Source organism: Prionailurus viverrinus, chromosome D1 (assembly GCF_022837055.1).
Source record: "Prionailurus viverrinus isolate Anna chromosome D1, UM_Priviv_1.0, whole genome shotgun sequence".
Classification (NCBI taxonomy): domain Eukaryota; kingdom Metazoa; phylum Chordata; class Mammalia; order Carnivora; family Felidae; genus Prionailurus; species Prionailurus viverrinus.
Genome location: NC_062570.1, coordinates 114768857 through 114782032, shown reverse-complemented (window position 1 = coordinate 114782032; position 13176 = coordinate 114768857).

The following is a 13176-nucleotide window of genomic DNA, read 5'->3' as shown; positions in this document are numbered from 1 at the left end:
GGGATTCTCTCTCTCCCTCTCTCTCCATCCCTCCCCTGCTCGTGAGCGCTCTCTCTCTCTAAATAAATACATAAACTTAAAAAAAAGCAAACATTTTCAGATTGGACACAAAAAAGCGTGAATCAACTTATGCTGGCCCGCAAGAGACACATTGTGAAAATGCAGATTTATTTGCAAATGAAAATGCAATTTACCTTGTAAATTGTAAATATGCAGATCGGTGAAACCTAAAGGATGGTAAAATGTATGCCACCTGATCAGCGATCACAAGGAAGCCAGAATGGCTATGTTAATATCAGACAGAGTAGGCTTCAAGACAAGGAGTATTACCAGAGATAAAAAGGGTCATTCTGTAATGATAATGTGCCAATTCACCGGAAAGCAAAACAATGTTAATTGCGTATGTGCCTAATAACAAAGCTGCAAAATACACAAAGTAAAAATTGACTAAATTAAGGGAGGACAGACATATCCACGAAATTTTGGGATTTTTACACTTTTTTTCTCAGTAAATGATAAAGCAAATAAATAAAAACTCAGTAAGGCTATCAGAGATCTGAAAGACACCATTGGTAGACTTGACTCAGTGCTTTAAACGCTACATGGGACTCCTGATACATGTTGTCTGCAAGTCCGCGTGGACCATTCACTAAGAGAGAAAAATGCCAGGCTATAAAACAAGTCGCAATGAGCTTCTAAGGACTGAAATTGTCAAAGTATGTTTTCTCACTGAAATAGAAATTAACTAAAAGCCAGTAACCATAAGATAGCAAGAAAATACTTGAAAATCAAACAGCATAGTGAGTTCTAAATCACTTACAGATCAAAGATGTCACAACAGACATACCAGAAACGGTAATATGTGGGTAAATATAAGTGAAAAATATTTAATTTTCTTACTTTCTCTGAAGGACTATTACCTATTTAAAAGAAACAATTAATTGTAGGAGTTGATGACATGTGTAGTAGTTAAATACATAACACTAACACCACCGACAATGGAAGACACATGAAATCAGCCTGTTCTAAAGCTCTTATGTTTCACATTGAGTGGCATAATATTAATTCAAGATAGACTCGGGTAAGTTAAGGACGCATACTACAGTCTTAAAGAAACCCCTAAAAATATAAAGCTGTATTGCTACAAAGGCAATAGGGGTGTTACAGCTAAACGATGCAGAGCCCTTAACAGACTATCCTAAGTGTTGGCAAGGCCATGGAGCAGCTGGGGACGAGGCATCACATGGCTCTATCTCTTTGGAAAACGGTCCAGCAGAAACATGCTGAACACGTGGCCCAGAAATTCTACTCCTAGATACTTACGCAAAAGAAGTTTACAGGGGCGCCCACTGGGCTCAATCGGTTGAATGTCTGACTCTTGAGTTTGGCTCCGGTCATGATCTCATGGTCATGGGATCGAGCCCTACGTCACACTCCGTGCTGAGTGTGGAACCTGCTTAAGATTCTCTCTCTCTCTCTCTCTCTCTCTCTCTCTCTCTCTCGGTGCCTGGGTGGCTCAGTCAGTTAAGCGTCTGACTTCGGCTCAGGTCATGATCTCACAGTTCGTGGGTTCGAGCCCCGCATTGGGCTCTGTGCTGAGAGCTCAGAGCCTGGAGCCTGCTTCAGATTCTGGGTCTCCCTCTCTCTCTGCCCCTCCCCTGCTGATGCTCTGTCTCTCTCTTTCTCTGACTCTCTCTCTGTCAAAAAGAAATAAACATTAATAAAAGAAGAAGAAAAGAAATTTAAAAGTGTGTATTTGAAGAGACTTGTACAAAGATGTTTATAGCAGCATTATTGATCATTTCGAAAGATTGGAGACGACTAAAAGATTGGCCAAGAGATGGGTGACATAAACAGATTGCTGTATGTCCACAATGGAATACTGGTCGAGAATAAAGAGAAACAGATTTACAGATCCATAGCACAACGTGGATGAATCTCAAGACGTTATGTTGACTAGAGGCCAGTCACAAAGGCATTAATACTCTATGATTCCATTTGTATGAAGTTCCAGAACACACAGAAATAAGGTATAGTGACAAAATTCAGGCCGGTGGTTGCCTGGGTCAGAACTAAGGGTGGGGTTGGCGGGCAAGGGGCAAGCCTAGCTTTTTCGGGGTGATGTGTCTTGATGGTGTCTTGCTTGTGATGGCGGTTCCAACGTTTGCCCAAACTCACCGACTATTAACTTGAAATGAATTAATTTGATTACATGTAAATTCTATCTCAACACTATAGGAAGGAGGAACAAAGGACAGATGGATGAAAAGATAAAATGAATTCCCAGGTGATAGGCTTAGCCAATCACACTCAAACACAAGGAGATTGAAGACACAATAAAAAAGCAAAACGAAACATTCCCGCGTGGAAGTAAGACTTCAGTCTTGCTCACTCATTTAGCTGTTTGAGAGTGTCTCCTTTCCATTGAGTGATGTGCACAAAACAGACAGAGTTCTTGCTTTCACGGGGATTAGAATTTAGTGGGATTATGGTCTGGTTATATAATTTTATTAATTGGTGTGTAATTGTAAACGGTACGTAATTCTGTGGGGAAAACTCATGATGGGGAGGGGAGCCAGCCTGGAGCAGGCATTGGCCAGAGGAGGGGGCCTCGAACAGGCTGGGGGAAGGGTAGTGTCTTCAGACACAGGAGGCAAAGCCCGCAGGGAGAGGGGACTGGCCCTCCAAAGACCGTTAAGCAAAGGATTCAAAAGAGTAGTTGCCATATACGTTTCCTGGAAGCTGGAGACCCACGTCAGTCGAAACACAATCTCAACAGAAAACTCCAGAATGGGGGTCATTCTGGAAAACTATGCATTGAGGCAACGGCAGAGAATGCAAAGATCACAAATGATTCTGGAAGGACAGAACACGAGGGGTGAAATCACGATCACAATCGGAGGGCAAGGAAGGGAAGTGACTGGCAATGCACACTGGACCCCCTGTGACAACGAGGCCGGAGATCGGGCTTCAGGGAAAGAAACATCCTCGGACTGACTGCTTGTCATTGACAAGAATCGAAAAGTCCTGCCACGGAAAAGACAGAAGCAAGGGAAAGTGGGGCCAGATGGAAGCACGCAGGCACGGAGCAGCGGCCACAGCGTCCGAACACAGAAACATAGAATCAAGACAAGAAAGCAGGGGAGCCCGGGAGGCCCAGTGGGTTAAGCATCCGACTTCAGCTCAGGCCATGATCTCATGGTTCGTGGGTTCAAGCCCCGCGCGGGCTCTGTGCTGACAGCGTGAAGCCTGCTTGGGGTTCTCTCTCTCTCAAAATAAATAAATAAACATTTAAGAATTGAAAAAGATAAGAGATCAAATAGGACAGAGAGGATCATTTAGCACACCCCCAGATCCTGAACGTTATTTATAAGACAAGCACAAGGAGACGGAAGGGGGGAGAGAAGTGGCCTTGAGACCCACAACACGCCCCAGGGAGGGCGTTCTCTGGGCTTTAGTTAAATCCCAGCAAAACCTGCTCGCTTGAGCCAAGGTGACTGGGAACCGGGGCAGCATGTAGATGAGAAGTCAGTAGCTGCCGGACGACGGAGGCAAAGGCTGAGGGGACCAGGCTGCAGCGGGGCGCCCCAAGCTCTGGCTGGAGGTCGGGCAGAGTCAGAGCTGTGTGCACGCCCGGTGGTAAGAGGGCCCCGCCCCCGGGACCAGCAGGGGGCAGTGCCCACGAGGGTCAGTGGGAAGGAGACATCCTCTGGGAAAGGAACCCAGAGCTGCTCAGCAGAAGTCCCCCCAAAGCAGCGAAATATGTGGGTGGGGCACCGGTAAACCCGACGGCGGGGATACACGAAGTTACGGTTACTTGTGAACACTGGGACGCCCCTCCCCCGCAGCCGACAGGACAGCTGGACAGAAAACGAACAAGGATACGGTAGAAGTTCACGCCATCAACCAACAGGACCCGATGGACATCTACCCTACACACCACCCAACGGCAGCACAGCACACGCTTTACAGGTGCCCACAGGGCGGAGACCGGCACCGGCCACATCCTGCTCACGGAACAAACCTCAGCATATTTGACATAACTGAAATCGGGCAGGGTTTGTTCTCTGACCACAGAATCAATTAGGAGCCGATAATAGAAAGTGCTGGGAAACACACCTCTAAATAATCCACGGGCCGAGGAGGAAGTCTCAAAGGAAACACCAAGACAGGCCGAACCGAATAAAAATGGAGGCACAACACATCAAGAATTGAAGGGTAGCGCTAAAGCGGGGCTGGGGGCGTCGACATCAGGGGGACGATTCGGCGCCTGATTTCCAGCCTAATTGGCCGCAGTGATCAGACTGCGTGGTAGAGGGACCGAGACATGGTCAGCGGGGCGGAACCAACGAGCCAGAAACAGAGCCAGGCCGATACACCTGGCTGAGTTCTGGCAAATGTGCCCAAGCAATTTGGTGGAAGAAGGATCGTCTTTTCAGCAGGTTACGGGGGCAGTCGGACGTCCCTGAGCAAAAAGGAGCCCACCCCCAAGTCTCACAGCTTATACAACATCTAACTCAGACGGATCACAGAGGAGAGAGTCTTCGGGACCCAGGGATGGGCAAAGAGGCTGCAGCCCCAACACCCAAAGCATGACTCAGAGAAGGAAGGTACCTGGCACGCCGGCCGTCACCCGGATGGAACCCCTTAGCTCCAGGAAAGGCCCCAGGGGGATGAAGACCACAGGTACAGCCACACAGTCAACAAAGGGTCGCTTTCTAGAATATACGACCAGCTCTCAAGACTCCACGCGGAAGGCCCAACAAGCCAGTCGGAAATGGGAAACAGATCTGAAGAGTCAGCTCGCTGCACAGGATGTGCGGATGGTCGGCAAGCATGAGGACAGAGGCCCCACGTCACCAGCCTGGGGCAACGCAGATTAAAACCGCAGTGGCCTGTGGGACGAGACCATCGGGCGGCTGCAGAGAAAGCCTGGGGACCCCGGGTGCAGATGAGCACGTGGGGAGCCCACTGGCTCGTTCACGGTCCACGCAAATGCCCGGTGACGGCCCCTCTGGAGAAGAGTCCAGCAGTCCGGCGACCGTGCTCCTGGGCGTTTGTCCCAGACAAAGAAAAGCTGATGTTCTCACAATGTCTGTCGCAGCTGTTTCTGGAATAGCTAAGAACAGAAAGCAGCCGTGCCGTCCCTCAGCAGGCGTCTGGTTCAACAAGCCGCCGACCGCCCGCTCCTCGGCAGTAGGAAGCCATGAATGTCGACACACAGAACAGTATGACGTGAATCTCCAGAGATTCACCGGATGAAAAAAGCCAGTCCCCAAAGTCATAGACTGTTCTTGAAAAACACAACTATTGAAGCAGCACGGACTTGTGGTTGCCAGGGGTTACGTGGGTGCTGGGAGGGGGTCCTCGCGGGGATGGAAATGGTCTACGTCTTGAGCGTCCATGTCACGGCCGGGTGGGGACCTCTCGCTTCAGTTTGGGAAGATGTCACCACGGGGAGGGGGGACACAGGGTAGGGGGGACATGGGACCTCTCTGGATTATCTCTTACAGCTTCATGGGAATCTGTTATTATAAGCACATACACAGCTTGATTGAAAAAAAAGAAACACTGGAATATCTTAACCTGTCTTTTCAGCAAACGTGCAAAGACTATGGGACACTGATGTACAAAACAGGAAAGGAGGAGGCAGGGGGAGGGAGGGACGGAGAAGACTCCAGCCGTCCTCACACCTCATCCAGAAACTAACTCAAAACGGACCCAGGGCCTCAGCGTCAAAGCCAACGTGATAAACCTCCAGGAGAGACCAGGAGAAAGTCTCTGGGGCGCTGGGTGAGGCAAGGTCTCTTGGCTGCGTGGCCAGAAGCAAGACCCTGAGGGGACTTGTTACACTGAGGGACGGCCTGCTGCCCCTGGCAGACCCCTGCCCAGGTGATGATGGCAGCCCTTGACCCATCTGGTAAAGAGCTCGAATTCCGAACTCGGAAAAAAGAAAGCCAACAGTTCAGTTGAGAAAGTTGGCGTAATCTTATGTTTGATGCGCACTTCAACGGGGAAGATGTGTGTCCTTCTGGAGCCTCAGGGGATTCAGGTCCCCTGCGTTTTCCAGCTTCTGGAGGTGCCTCTCTTCCCTGGCTCGCAGCCCATCCTCCATCGGCACGGCTGTGGGCGCGTCTTCTCTCTGACTCCGTTTCCACCGCCTTCTCCCTGCTGCCTCCTTTCTCCGGCCCTCCTGCCTCCCTTTTATAAGGACCCTGGTCCCATCGGGTCCCCCAGACAATCCAGGGTAACCCCACCCCTCATCTCAAGAGCCTTAATTTGGGTACACCTGCAAAGTCCCTCTTATCCTGCCAGGTGACACCTTACATGCGGATTGGGGCCTGGATGTCTCTGGGGGCCGTGATCCAACCTAACAGCGAATATATGAGAAAGTATTCCAATATAATGATTCTGTAACAAACCGCTGGACTTGAGCATCAGGACCCCTTCGGATACTTAGGAGTAGATTGAACAAGAAATATGTAGGAACTCTGCTGAACACTGCAGAGAATTGCTCAGAGAAACCTGAAAAGAACAAACTAGATGGCGAGGTAGGTCTTGTGACCCAGAGCGGCCGGGGCGACCTGGAAGGGTGACGCTGAAGGGGGGTGCCGCCATTCTCCAGACCTTGTGAACCACCACGGAGCGGCCCTGCTACAGACTGGACCCGTGGACGGGGTGGGACAGAGGGGCCCAGAGACAGAGCCGCACGCGGTCGCTGGGTCTACGCCCAATGCACCAGGGAAGCCGGCCGGGCCAGGGCGACTGGGAGTCGGGTTGGAAACACGTGAGCCTGGCGTCTAGGCTCACCACGCGTGGAGACGGACCCCGGCTGGGTCATGGTCTACACGTGAAAAGCACAATGAAACTTCTAGAAAAGCATCTGAGAGCGTGTCCTCAGAGCTTGGAGGCAGGCAAAGGTTACTTAAACAGAAACATCCGTCCTAGAAGAAAAAGTTAACAAACTGGGCTCCCTCAAAATTAACGGTTCCTGAAAAGATGCTATTAAAAAAGATACACGCTGTACAAACTTCTGACAAAGAACTTGTATCAAGTGTATAAAAGCATCATACAAATCAGTAAAACCAGCCAATCTAGAAAAATCCAAATGCCACGGACATACCAGGGCATTGCAAACAAAAACACAAGACCCCACCTCACTCTCACCAGAATGGCTCAAACCGAGGCCTCATGGGAAAACGGTCCCACGAGAGAGTGGATCCCCACCCCCATCCCTGGGGCCCGTGGGGGCTCAGGCAGGGTCAGGTGGCCCTACCTACCCAACTGGGGCAGCTGGATCCTGGCTCGCAGGATTCGGGGCAGAGGGCCTTTTCCTGTCATTCACCTCCTGGGGTCCTGCCCACCGCCTGGCAGCATTCTGAGCGGGGTCCGCATGAGGGTGTTTGGGGGACCGCCTGTCTGCTCAGGGCCCGTGGCTCGTGTGGAAGGGGTCAAAGCTCTACGTGGCCTATCGTCTGCTTGCCAAACCTCCTCAGCTCCAGGGGCCACAGAGGCGGGGCTTCCCGGCCCAGCCTGAGCCTCCCCGGGTCCCCGCCAGCCCTGCCTCTGTGCGGCCTCAGCCTCCGGTCCAGGGTCAGAGGGCGTGTCTGGCCTCTGGAGCGGAGCCCGGATGGGCTGGGGGCCTTCTCCTGCCCTCAGGGCTCCCGAGAGCTCCTTACACACCCTCCCAGCTGGGACCCCACGTCTGTCAGGGAGGGGGGAGGGGGGCCCTGGCACCTCTCTGCAGACCCCAACTCTCCAGAGCAGATGGGGGCACAGATGATGGAGAGAGAGCACCGATTCAGTCCAGGAACTGCCCCGGGTCTGCTGACCGCCACCAGGGTTTCAGCTCTCTGGCTGGTGGGCGTGTCTTCGGAGGAAGGGACACCCACCGAAACCCCGCCGCCCGCCACCCCGCAGTCCTCGTGGTGACCTCCCTCGGCGTCTGGCCATTCACATTTTTATGAACCAACCGGGGTCTCGCGGGCTATGATCTGGTGGCGTTTCTCTCCCGGGATCACCGCCCGGCTGCCCGGGCCCCTGGGCCGCCCGGAGGGACGGGTGCGGCCCCTCCCCCGCCCTGTCATCCCCAGGGCCAGGCAGAGGCAGGTGGGACACTGCAGTCCAGCCACCCGGCCTCGGGGCCGGGCGGGGGGCAGTGATTCAGAGCGGGTGTGCACAGGGCACCACGCACCGTCCTCGTGGACCCCGGGTTTGCCAGGTGGGGGCCCGGGAGGGTGCTTCCCAGCTCCTCGGGTTCCCAGCCCCCACAGTGGGTGTCCGGGCATGTGTCCTCGGAGGGGTGGGACCCCCGCCAGCCCCGGGGATGCTGCCCCCTCCCCCGCCGCCGTTGCTTTTGTGAACATAACCTGGAGCCACGGCTGATTCTTTTGCAGTTTGTACGAAGCCGGGCAATCTCTTCTGGCGAGGACGGCTGGGCGGCAGGGAGGGCGCCCGAGGGGCCACCGACAGGCTCGGGAGAGTGTGCCGCACAAGGCCTCCCTTTAGGTCTGCAAAGTTCTAGCCAAATTGGTTACAGTTGTTTTCTCAAGGGGAGGGGTCGCTTTAAGTTTTTAATTAAATAAAAAAAACTGTGATAAAATACACACAGCGTAAAAAGTACCTTCGCTGCCTCTAAGCGCGCAGCTCAGGGGCACTGAGCACGTTCACGCGTTGTGCGGCCGTCCCCACCCTCCGTCTCCAGAACTTTCCATCTCCCCCGACGGAAGCTCCGTCCCCGTGAAACACGGACCCCGGCCCCTCCCCCAGCCCCGGCGCCCACCGTCCGCTCTCCGTCTCCGGGAACCTGGAGACTCCAGGGGCCTCGTGTGAGGGGATCACACGTGAGCATCACGTCCCCCGGGTCCACCCACGTGGTGGCAGGTGGCAGAGCGTCCGTCCTCGTCAGGGCCGAGCGACAGTCCAGGGAGCGGACGGACCACGTTTTGTTTATCCGCTTGTCGGTCAACAGACGCTGGGGTCCCGTCTACCTTTTTGCTGTTGTCACTAACGCTGCCTCAAATGTGGGCGTGCAAATATCTCTTTGAGACCCTGCCTCCCATTCCTTTAGGGATGTCCCCAGAAGTGGTGCTTTAGTTATTGCCAACAGGATTTTATACTGAGAAGAACACCTTTTAAATTCACTGATAGCATTAGACAGACCCTCCCCACCACACCCCTGCCATGCTGAAGTGTTTCTTGTTCCGAGGTCAGAGGGCCTGACCTGTGTCCATGTGCCCTGGGGACCCACAGCGAGAGACCCGCGGGTGACCCTCGCTGGCGAGCAAGTGGCCTGGGTCCCAGAGCCCGGGTGGGCAGACAGCACTGTAGATGAAGGTGCTTGGTAGGGCCACCGGCCCCACCAAGGGGCAGGGGAGGGTAGAGAGGACACACGTGTGCTCACCGTCAGGGACCGGCCCAGTACACAGTGTCTTCCTCCACTGTCACAGACTCTGGGGCTGTGGGGTCAGGGTGGGGCCCTCTGAGGAGGGGGTGGTGGGAGAGAATGGGGTAGGGCCTCACGGGGACCGGGGACCGGGGACCGGGGGCCAGGGACCGGGGACCGGGTCTGGTCCATCTGCCAGACCTCAGACCTTGGGGGCCAACCTAGCTCTCGGGAGGAATTCTGTTTGCCCAGTGATTCAGATTAATAAATACGTGCACGAAGGTTTCAAATCAGCACGGCCCCACCATAAAACCAAATTTACTCTCCGCTCCCTTTCTCTTGCGTGGGAGAGCACGCCCCTGACCCCCAGCCCATCCGGCAGCGAGGGGCTCAGCCCCTCGGGGCCGGGAGGCTGACCCCAGCAGCGGGCATCGCCGGACGGCTCTCCCCCACAAAGCAGGGAGGGACCGGGTCGTCTTTGTCCTTATCAAGGAAGCTCCCAGCCTGGAGAGGCCCAAACCTGCCCTTTCGGTCAACAGCGCCCAGAGATAATCCTTCCGCAGCTATCAGAGGTTCCCAGAGCCCCCGCCCACTTCCTCTTCCAGGCTGTGCGGGTCCTTGTTGAGAAATCGCTCCTTATCACCTGAGACCCGCGGTGACCGTCCGCAGCTGCCCATTTCTCAATCTGTGACGCCAGCAGCCACGGCACCTGCTTGCTGGGTGGGGGCTGGTGGGCCACACCCTGGGCCCTGGGGACGTCCTGTGAGGCAGGCGGGCGGCAGGCGGGGACGCGGGACCACCGTCCACCGGGGCCTGTGCTGTGATTTCCGGTACCGCCCGGAGAGGAAGGTGCTGCCGTGTAACCGCCACGGGACAAGATGTGACGTAGGAGGCGCCACAAACTCTACACTCATTCAATGTGCGAAAGGTCCACAAAGTGACACGGTGCAGAGTCAGCACCCGTTTTCGGGATTGAGGAAGCCGCTGCGAGGCCCTGACTCACCCGAAGGCTGGGGTGTGCGGTGTGGTGGGGTGGTGGACCCCCCACAGGGGCAGTGGGGGCACTTCTAGGGACCAAATGAAGCTCGGAGGGTGCTTTGCTGACTCGTGTCTCTGAGCGGCAGGTCCTGTGGTCACTGTTTTCCAGAGTAGAAACCTGAGGCCCAGAGAGGGTGATGCACTGGTCCTGGGCCACACAGCCGGTGGGTGCTGGGACCAGGACACTCACTACCTTCTCTCAGAGTCCTGAGCGCCGGCCCGGGCCAGGTGCCTCCCTCCTGTGTCATCCTCAAAGTGAGATAGCCACGCTTCCTACCACTCAGGGGTGTGCATTTTTGAAGGACTGAATTAAACAGTGAAGCCCCCAAGAAGCGTGCTAGCGTTCAGCACCCTGGCCAGTGCTGGCCCCCTACTCAGGGCCGCCAGGGATGGGGCCAGCAAAAGGCACGACCGACTGCTCTGAGATGTTGTTCCGGCCCGGCCTTTTCCTGGGGGCGGGGGAGGGGGGCCTGGCTTTGGGGTGCAGGTGCTGACTCCCAGGGTGGGGTGTGCCCCAGGTGGGATTGAGGCCTCTCCCCACTGCGGGCCCTCGAGGGCACCAGGCCGCGGGGGAGGCCTGGGTCCCAGCCGTCTGGCCACTCTGGCAGGAAGGTCTATGCCCGCCTCCTCGTCTGCCAGCCCCACGGAGCCCAGTTTGAGAACAGCCACGAGGCTGCCTCCTTTTCCCACCCAAAGCTGGTCCAGGCCTCCCCTGGATGGAGCCTCATGGAGGAGCACGGCTGGGAGCAGCCCTTAGGTCCTGTTGGCCAGAACCCAGTGACTCCAACAGCTCTGTGGGTCACCTACTTTGGGGTCTCAGCTGTGCCTAGAAACTCGAAGGGAAGTGACAAGCTCAGGGGGGCAGGCAGAGCGGTGACAGCAAGGCCTCCCCGCTGCTCCTCCCGTCCCCACGGCCAGGGCTGGGAGGAGTCACTGAACTCGAGCAAGCCCAGCCCTTTATCAGGCTTGGGTTGGGCGTGCTGGCAGTGGCCCGGGCCCAGGCTGTGCAGCCCCTGGGGACCCGAGGGCAGCAAAGGCTTCTGGGGCCACTGCCCTGGGCCAGGCCTGTCCCTGCATGTGGCCCCTGCTTCCCACACACGGCGCCCCTCCTGCGTGTCCCTTCCCCGTGTGACCCACTTCCTGCAAAGATTTTCATGGACCCTGTTTTCAGATGAGGAAACTGAGGCTCAGAGAGGCAGCAGTGGGTCCCAGACTGGCCCTTCCCCCACGCCACCCCTCACTGCGCATGAAGCCCCCTGAGGAGGAGCAGGAGGGCAGAGCCACTGTGGGCTGGGGGGACTCCCAACCCTTCACCCTTCTGCAGCCCCCATCGTAGTCCCGGCCTTGGCTCGGTGCAGAGACAGCAAGGGGGCGATGTGGGGGGCAGGGCGGCCCCGGCACCTGGCGCTCAGAAGCGCAACCTCTTGCCTCGGCCCGCCTCCTCGCGGCGAGGAAGGGCCTTGACTTTTGAGGCTGGATTTTCATAGGACAGGAAAGTGCATGGCAGCCAGGTCTGCCAGCTCAGGTCGGGCCCCCGGAGGAAGGCCAGGCCAGCCCGACTGTCACGGACGCCAGCGTGGGCACTTACCGTGCATGCCCTGGACACCCACGGCGGCCCCGGGCAGCACCTTATGGGAGAGGTGCCTGGAGGGAGTCCAACCCTGGGGAGGGGACGTGCTGTGGCCTGGAGGCGTCTGGGTGGCCAGCGGTGCCCATTGCCTGCGCAGCTCAGTCCAGCCTCGTGCACACAGGGCATGTCCCCGAGGGCGAGGCCGGTGACTCAGATGAGACGGGGCTCGCGTGTGAACTCAGCTTGAATCCAGGGCCAGCGGCGTGGACACTGGTTGACCTGTAACCTCCCTGCCTCTCTGGGGGTGTGAGACGGGAAGGCCCGTCCGTCCCTCACTCTCCCCTTGGCCTGGGGTCCCAGCCCCCACCCAGGGCACCAGATCCCACCGGTCACTCTCCTGACCACAAAAGCCATGCGCTCTTGGGAGCCAGCCCCGTCCGCCCTGCCTGTCCCTGGACACCCGCCCCTGCCCTGTTTGGCCGCAGGTGACCGGGTGTCCTGCTCCAAGGCCGAGCAGAGGAGTCCGGTGGGGGTCTGAGTGTCTGAAGAACCAGCCTGCGGGGGCCCCACTGGCTTCCCCACTGCCGTCAGGCTCCTACTCCCATAGGAACCCTCACTCATTCACACACTTGCCCCTTCGTGTCCCCCGTGCCCCCACCCTCCAGCAATGTGCCACAGGTGCTCTCTCCCACAAGTACGGCCAGATGGGGCCATGGGCAGGGGACGACTCAGAGACAGAGAACCAGGTGACCGTAAGAGCTTGGGAGAGGCCCCCAGTGCAGGAAGGGGATGCTCAGACAGCCCAGCCCCTCCCCTTTGTTGCCCCATGTCCCCAGCAGGGACCTCTGGTCAGGCCCCCTCGCAGGCGGTGAGCTGTGGGTCCTGAGGAGGGGTGTGGCCCCCCGGGAGGGAGGGTTCAGCCCTAGGACCCAGCACCCCAAAAGGACCCGACTCTCAAACACCCATGGTCCGGGGCCGTGGGCTCATCACGCCATAATGCCTTCTCGGCTGGGCTAAGCCAGCGGGTGGCTCCCCAGCCCGGTGGGTGCGGACACGTCCACCTCTCAGGGCCACAAGGCCACATGTGACCCGAGCTGGCCCGGGGCTGCCCACTGCCCGCCTGGAGCCGGAAACCCCTGAAGCTCAGCCAGGGTCCCGGGGAGCGCCGAGCAGGGGGCAACGT